Genomic DNA, 8,427 nt, shown 5'->3' on the forward strand with positions numbered 1-8,427 from the left:
CTAACATTAGGCCACGGAGAGCTGTGATTTGTGTGGGGGGAACTCTAATGAATAATACATGACATTTGCACTTCAACAACCCAATTTGCTGAACTATTTAGCATCAATAACCCAATACTAAAAGGCTCTCTACTTTTATTACTGCAAGATTATGAGTCTTTTTAAATAGAATTCCATCACCCACATTTATTTTTACCCAAACTTCAGAGCAAACAGCAGTTTATTACATCACTGATGAGTCAGCCTATCCCTGGGAACTTTCTCTAATACTATTGCTCAGAAGACATATGGCCTAGCATTGGATAACTTGAGTATTGCTGTACTTTTACCACAATACCAAAGCATTCAGAGCAAAGCTAGAAAGTAGGGCTGTGCGAAACGGCACCGTGTGAAACAGCACCGTTCCATTTCGACTTGAGTTTTGAGGTTTCGACGGAACAGCGTTTCGTTTTGAACTTCATTTCGATTCGAAACTGCTGTTCCGTTTCGGTTCATTGAAACAGTGATGCTGTTCCGACTCTGTTTTGATGTTTCGCCCGTTTGCTATAATGGGGAAGCTCGAAACAGCCTCTCTCATCTGGCAGGCAGATGGGGGCCTGCAACCCCAGGAGGGCTGTGGGGGATGTGCCAGTCCGCCCGGGGTGCAGGCCCCCGATCTGCTGCCAGATGAGGGAGGGAAGCTGGGTGCTGCCGCCTAGGACCGGAGAAGCTGGGGAAGAGAACTGAGCCCGATGGCTCAGTTCCCCTCCCCAGCGCTACGAAGGGGCTGGGGAAAGGAACTCAGCCCAGCCCCATCGTAGCACTGGGGGTGGGAACTCAGCTCGGCTGGCCTGAGTTCCTTTCCCCAGCCCCACCGTAGGGCTGGGGAGGGGAACTGAGCGATGAGGTAGAGTTTCCTTCCCCAGCCCAATCACAGCGCTGGTGAAGGGAACTGAGCCCGGGCTCAGTTCCCTTCCCCTGTGCTGTGATTGGCTTCCTACAGCCCAGCATGGGAGTAGGGGGGGGCCATGGCTGCACTCCTGACTGAGTCACATGGGGCTGCAGAGCCACAGGGAGCGCAACCCTGGTTCTCCCCTGTCTCCCACCACCTGACTGCTGGCTGCTTTGCAACTTGAAAAGTTTCAAACCTTTCAAAATGTTTCAACTAGCCTTGTTTTGTTTCAAGGCTGTTTCAAAGCCCTTTGTTTCGATTCAATTTTGCTGTTTTGATCTCAAAATGAGTCGAAACAGTGTCAAATCGAAACAGGCGGTGACATTTCACACAGCCCTACTAGAAAGCAACAGGTTGCCATGGGTCAGCCACAAGTTGCTCAGCCATGGTTATACAAGCAGGGAATTTGGCCAAATATTTCCATATGTGGATACTCCAGCATCAAAACCTGAAGCAAAATCCCCAGCGAAATGCCACAGCACATGCTGCTTCTCTTCCCACATTGTATCTCTAGTCATGGGACCAATCACAGAAACAAGAGGTAATGAAACCTGCGTTGCACATCTGTCCTCTGCCTCTTTGCTCACTCTAGCAACATCCTAGCTAGTCACCGGTGCAAAGACAGTAGGAGGGATCCAACCCCAGCGTACCTACCCAGGAACCATCTTGAACTCACCAGCTGGTTTCACAACGTCATGGACTCTCAGGCATCCTCTCAATTACACATCAGTCACCATGGTAGCACACGGTACCCACTGCACATCTTTAGGAGGGCGTTTTGAATGCATTTGTTTCCATAGCACACTAGCCCCAATAGGCAGAAGCACTGGAACAGGTTCCCCAGAAAGGTGGTGCAGTCTCCATCCTGGGAGGTGTTTAAGACCAGGCTAAACAAAGCCTTGGCTGGGATGCTGTAGTTGGGGTTGGTCCTGCTTGGAGCAGGGGGTTGGACTAGATGTGACCCCCTGAGATCCCTTCAACCCTCACTGTCTATGACTCTATGACAGGACATTTTTGTTCTTGACAAGCAGAGCTTAGCAGAGCTCATGGATGCTTTGATCACGTGGCCACAGCAGCAAGGCCAGAAGGTAAACCACGATGTGCATCAATTTGCAGAATAGTTGGAAATAATGTGGCATCGGGGTATTCATTCTTCAGGGCTAGCTTTCCATTCTGGTGCCTTAAATGCTCAAGGAAAGGCCAGGACTCCCATACAGCTCAGCACACAGGGCCCTGAGCACTTCTGAACATGTCACCTGGATCAAAATCCCCTGAAAACCTGGCCCCAAATCTGTGCACTGAGCACTTGCAGCATCTGACCCTAGCTCTGGCCACAGCAACACCAGAACTCATGAGCCCCTCAGCCAGTGATGTTTGCAGGATGCAATGAAGATGTAGCAACCTGCATGCCGCAGCTGGCTCAGCCCCATTGTGTGGGCAGCAGACCTGATGCCATGGCAAGTGGCAAGGCATTTTTACCTTGCACACAGGGGCAGCTTCACCAGGACACACCAAGTGGTGCAGAGCACAAGATGCTTCCCCTCCTCTGACCCTCATCCTAGTAGCCCCTCTTATTCCAAGTCTGGGCATGGTCCTGCTGTCAGAAAGCCCCTGAGGGTGCCTGCTGCAAAGGAGGATGCAAAGGAACACAGGGAAACCCAAACCATGGCATCATCTCCTTGCTACAGTGACCTGAACCCCCGCAAGCAATGCCCACACTACCTCAGGCACGTCCAGTCTGGGTTATTGCTTCTGGCATGTGGTAGCCAGACCTGTCTTCTGCACAGCAGCTGCAATGACTGCAAAGCCCCTGCACAGTCCTCTCCACCCCACAGCCCTGGGGATGAAATCTTGCCCCTGCTGTGTCTTAACACCCCCAGCTAATGTCTACCAGTAGATACAATGCTGAAGCCTCCCCCAGCGTGTCCTACAAACCGACTACAGCGCATGTAGTCACTGTGCGACTATCACTGCACCGAGGCTCTCAGCCAATGGTTTAATGGCCACCATTATCACGCAGAAAGCAAGAAGCAATTAAAGGCTGCACCAGACAAAGCAGTCACCATTGGAAGAGTCTTGGCTGAGCTGAACCAAGGGCGATTCCATTTATGATGAGCATGAATAACTCCTGGGAGAGTAGAGCATACACCAACCAACAGAGATCAGTGCCCACCATCAGAGGCAAAGCAAATCCTGATATCCACTCTTTGGAAACTAGACAGCCACCCAGGACCTCCTTATCCATTCTGGAGTAGCGCTGTAGAAGTCGGCACAGATGGCTCTCAGCTCAGCCAGGCCATGTCCCGTACCGGATGCACCCAAAACCCCACATGTTCTTGGAAGAAATTCACACCTTCCTGGATAAAAAAAAAGCATTGCAGCAGCAGCATTGGCCATGCACTTTGCTTTTCAGCTGTCTACACAGTCCAGAATAAATGAATGCCTGACAGAGAAGAATGTGCTGGCACCAGCCTTCAGCGGAGAAAACTGAACCTGTCGTCCTGCAGCGGATGGACGCTGAGTACTGAGCTCCTACAGCGCACAAAACCACAAGCGGTGCCAGCTCCTTCCCTTTCAGCCCCATGTCCCTGGTTCTACATGCAGGACCACCGAGTAGCACAAATCCTTGAATGAAGCCTTTTAAACTTGGAATCCTCTCCAGACAAAAAGCTAATTAGTTTGAATTAGGTAGGGTAGCTAAGGGAACTGCCGCTGTGACAGCAGCTGCAAAAAGTGATAGTTCTGCATTTATTAAATGAAGGTGAAAAATTTGGAAGAAAGAGATAATGTTGGAGGGACATCCATCTTCTGGCAATGGGAGAAAATTATGAAGGCAGAGCGCCAGATTTTGCAACAGAAGCTAATGGAGTCGCACTGGTATACTTGAGAGCATTTTCTGTCCAGAAGCATTGGCAGTTAAGGCTCCTTTCTTACTGCATGAGTAACACCTCCATGAGACCAGAATAGTCAAGACTGCTTGCACTTTTGGATATCCAACTGGTGAGACCCTTAAGGAATTGATCATGCAGCCTCAGGAAAACCAGACCCTTTGAAAGCATCTCAAGTGGATGCAACTCATTCAAAAAAATAATCAAGGCACCTAAAATCACCGGTCACTTTTGGGAACCTTGGTCTCAATATACATCTTGTTTAATCCAGTGAAAAAATCCCTATATCTCACATATGGCCAATTATTAGTGAACATAGCACTGGGTAAAACTGACTGGCTGTGATATTTTTGATGCCACCCTTACTGCTGGGATGTGCCAGCTGTCCCCAGCACCTCCTTACAGCCCTGTTGAGGCCTATGGAAGGTGAAGGTGCTGGAGGTCTTGCAGGATTTGGTCCCCAATCTGATAAACTCCTCATGTTTGGAAAGGCAATCAGGACTCATAGCGGAGATGGTATCTTTTATTAGACCAACAAGATTTTTGCAAAATAAATTCTTTAATCACAAGCTTTCAGGCACAAACATTCTTCATCAGGCATTGGAGAAAAGATTGTAAGTTCTGCTGGGTAGAAATGAAAGTTCATATTTTATAGGATTTCACAGAGGAGTCAAGAGATGGAAAACTCCTCTGGGTGGTCAGTAAGTGATTCTCAAGTTCTTTCCAGAAACCTCGGCGATCTCTTGCGTCTCACAGCCCCAAGCCACCACCGCAATCTTTATGGCCAGGAATGAAACAAATATATAAAAAGTGACCCCACATTTGCTCCTATCACAGTGACACTAGCAGAGCAGCACATCCAGCTTTCCACATGCCATACATTTGGGAAATAACTGCCATATCACAGGTGGAAGCACAGTTAAGCTCTTAGGCTATTGCACATCGGATGAAGCTGACATACCCATTGCCTGCGGGCAGAGGGGTCACGAGGCAGTTGTGTACCCCTCAAAGTTGGCACTGGACCTAATGCCCTGCTTCCTCCCCCTGGTTTCATCACTGCATTTCAGTGACTGCCAGAGGAGGAGGTGGAAGCTATCAGGCTTGTGTGATCAGGAGCATTATAGGAAACAAGGAGAGTGAAAGGAAAGAACAAGTGATTACCTTAAACCTTCAAAATCATAGGAAGAAAACATTTAAAGATGATGGCATGTGCTTGCCACCCCCTCAGCCGTCACTGGACAAGGTGCTTGTTTCTCAGTGTCTGGCTCTTGTCCAGAGCTATGGGTGAGCACTGGGCACAGCTCGCCGGAGTCAGGGGGAAGGAGAGCTGCACAGGAAAGGAATGGGAGGGAGAAGCCACCATGACAAAATGCACCTGGAGTTTATCCGTCCTGTCGTGGGCTTCACCCTTTTCTTTCCCATTTCAAAAACATTTTCACAAATGAACATTTTAAAGCTTCTGCTGACTCCACGGTCCACGCTGCAAGCTTCACTGTTGTTTCACTGCCGCTGCTCTGTTAGGAAGGAGTTCATTTCACTGTGGAGGTGCCTTTCTACACTACAAAAGAGCCAAGCACAAGAAAAGAAGCAAAAAGCCATTGAAATGCTCATCTTGCAACACTGAAGTATTGCGACAAATGAAGGATGAACGCCTTTTGTGGATGCCAAGGAGGAGGCAGCTGTCAGTGCAGAAGTAAGGAAGCATACTCAGTACCACTAGGAATGGAGGATGTTGCATGGATAATCATGGGCAGGAGGTTAGGAACCAGTCTGATATTGGTAGTTGCTGTCTTGAAAACTTTTAAAGGAAAGACACTGGCTTATCCAGGCAAGTACAGAACCAGACTCTGCACTTGTGATCAACCTCAGTAGCATTTTCTGACTAATAAACAGGAAATCAATTGTGCCATCTGCGTTGTCAGGAGCTGGTACTACTCCAGGAACAACTGGCCCACACTGAGCAAATAGCTATCTTTATAACACAGGCAAATCAGAGTGAGGATCCCCATAGGGTCCATCTGATCCGAATCCCCATGTTGACTTGTAGACCTAAGAGTCTGCCTCCATGAATAGGCTGCATCCATTTAATTTAAGGTGTCATTTCAATTCAGTTTTGTTACACCAAACACAGAGGTGCTGGAGCACACAGGACCAACATTTAGAAACCACTATCAAGAACAGGAGGTTGTGATGGCTTGGCCACATCAGTAGGATGACAGGGGACCATATCCCCAAGAATATTTTGCATAGAGAGATTCAAGATGGCTCTGGAAAGTGAGGTCACCCTCTATGGCGGTACCACGACATGCACAAAAATGGGACAAAGTCATTCAACGTCAACGTAGAAAGCTAGGAGGAGCACGCAGAATTCCATCCAGTCAGGAGGGAACATCTGGCAGTGGGTGCAGCTCAGCAGGTTTGATCCAGAGGGTGGAAGCAAAGTGAGAAAGAAGATGTAAACTTGGACTCCAACTCAGACAACACCTGGATCTGAGAGACTTGTAACAAGCCGTGTTGCTCTCAAACCAGGCTCGTCAGCCACAAACAGACTCATCAGGCATCTGACTAGACCTCTTCCGTCTACACCGTGATCCAGAGGATCGATGGTTGTGGATATTTCAATCCAGTTTTGTTACCCCAGTAAGAAAAAAGTGTATGCACGTGTTTATTTCCATGTAAAAGCAGCCTGTTTTCATTTAGTTGAAGCCTGTTCTTGATCAGCCTAAAATTAACCAAAATAAGTCTACTGATAGGAAGAAGAGAGTCACCACCACTTTTTACACTGGTGTCACTGATTCAGTGTCGAATCACGCATTGTGATTGTGTTTGACTGGGAAACTGTACACAGACCAGCCCTCACACTGCAATAGGAGATGAAGTCCTCTGGGCGACAAGATAAAGGAGCTTTGATGCCGCTCTTACCCTTTCCCACAGCTGACATGTGTAACGTGCACTAGAAGAGAGAAAGCAAACACACACTAACGAGGGGCAGCTCATTTCCTCTAAAACCCTGAGATTTGTGGTCTCGCTTATTGTCAGGAAGACCAAAAATAATTATTCTCCTCCTCCTTTTGGCCTCTCATTCTTCTCTTTGCTTTTCTAATTCGCTTCATTTTTACCATGCTGTTATTAACAGTCAAGCTTCTTTTCCCCACTTTTCTGCTTCTTAAAGCTAAGAGGGTATTTTAAACAACCTACTTCTTACAATGAATTAGTCTACTTCACTGGCTTTGCAGCACTGTAAGTGGGCTGACGCTGGCAACCCCTCTCTAGGTAAGCCAGCTTTCTTCAATGCCCTTCTTTACAATCAGCAGAACAGTCTGGGCAAAACCTGATTAAACAATGACCTTCCCAAGGCAAATACAGCACTTATATTTTTGCCATGTTCAAAATTTTCTAGAACGCTGGATTACACAGCCAAGATTGCTTCTGAATCTATGAGATTGCTAAAGCTGCCTGAGTGAATCAAATCTTTTCCTTCCTTCCTCCCCCCCACATGCACACAGTCCCCTGTGGAAATTAAAAAAAAAAAAAAATCAAATAATAAACCAAAATCCTCTATTTATGATTCATGTAATTACATTACTAATGCTAATTAGGAGGTGACCATAAACATAAACTGTTATCCCAAAAGACTTCATCTGTGCATAAGGAAGTTAAAAATGCAAGTCAGGTAAAATTCAGCTACTTACCCTGGTGTGTTTAGTAAATGCAAGGGGCAGAGTTAAGCTTTACTTTAATGCTGCCTCCCTAAAAGTAGATGCAAAAATTGTTACAGCTGAGGAAGGAAGGAAGGAAGGTCTTTTGACTTTTTAACTACTTTATTCAGGGGTTCGGGGTATAAACAGTTGGCCCCTCCAGGGTCCAGGTCCAATATAGAAAGCAAAGACAAACAAATTACTATCAAACCAAGAACACCATGTCATTACATTCATAACATCACACCGTGACAGACACCTTCGCTGTATTACACGTTGGGACACCGGCCACATGGTCGTACAGATCAAAACCCTCTATGAATAACCGATTCCTACCCTGCTCTATCCAGTCATACATGTGACAAACCCTTCAACTTCCCACACAAATTAAAAAAGCAAAAAGCAGCCTGGTGAGGGCCCAGCATGAGCTGGGAATCACAGTCCGACACCGAGCCTTCCCCGTCGCCCAGACTGGTCATGACAACAGAGCGCATATTGAAGACGGCCATCTTTCACGTGGCACAGCACTCCCTCAAGGGCCCAGCATGCCCCAAAGGTGGGCATTGTCCACTGGAGTACAGCGCGCTCGAACTCCAGCCAGAAGCGCACCCGCACCAGGAGGCTGAAAAGTCGCAGACCTTGTCCTGGCAAGCCGGTTCTGAAGGCTCTTGAGGAAAGCCATCTTGGCCTGACCAAGTTGGTCAGGCAGACAGTGCCCCACTCAGCCACTCGGTACGGGTAGGAGCATGTGGCAGTGACTTAGTCATGTCTCTTGACAGCAAATTGTGTCTGCTTGAAAAAATGCTTGCTGAGGCATCCTGTGACAGCTAAAGCAGCATTCAGAGGGTTAACCTGGTTTTCTGCTGCTTATCTATGCACTGCAGAATGCTTATAGCTAGAAGAAAGAGTG

Source organism: Alligator sinensis, unplaced genomic scaffold, assembly GCF_000455745.1.
Source record: "Alligator sinensis unplaced genomic scaffold, ASM45574v1 scaffold564_1, whole genome shotgun sequence".
NCBI lineage: Eukaryota > Metazoa > Chordata > Crocodylia > Alligatoridae > Alligator > Alligator sinensis.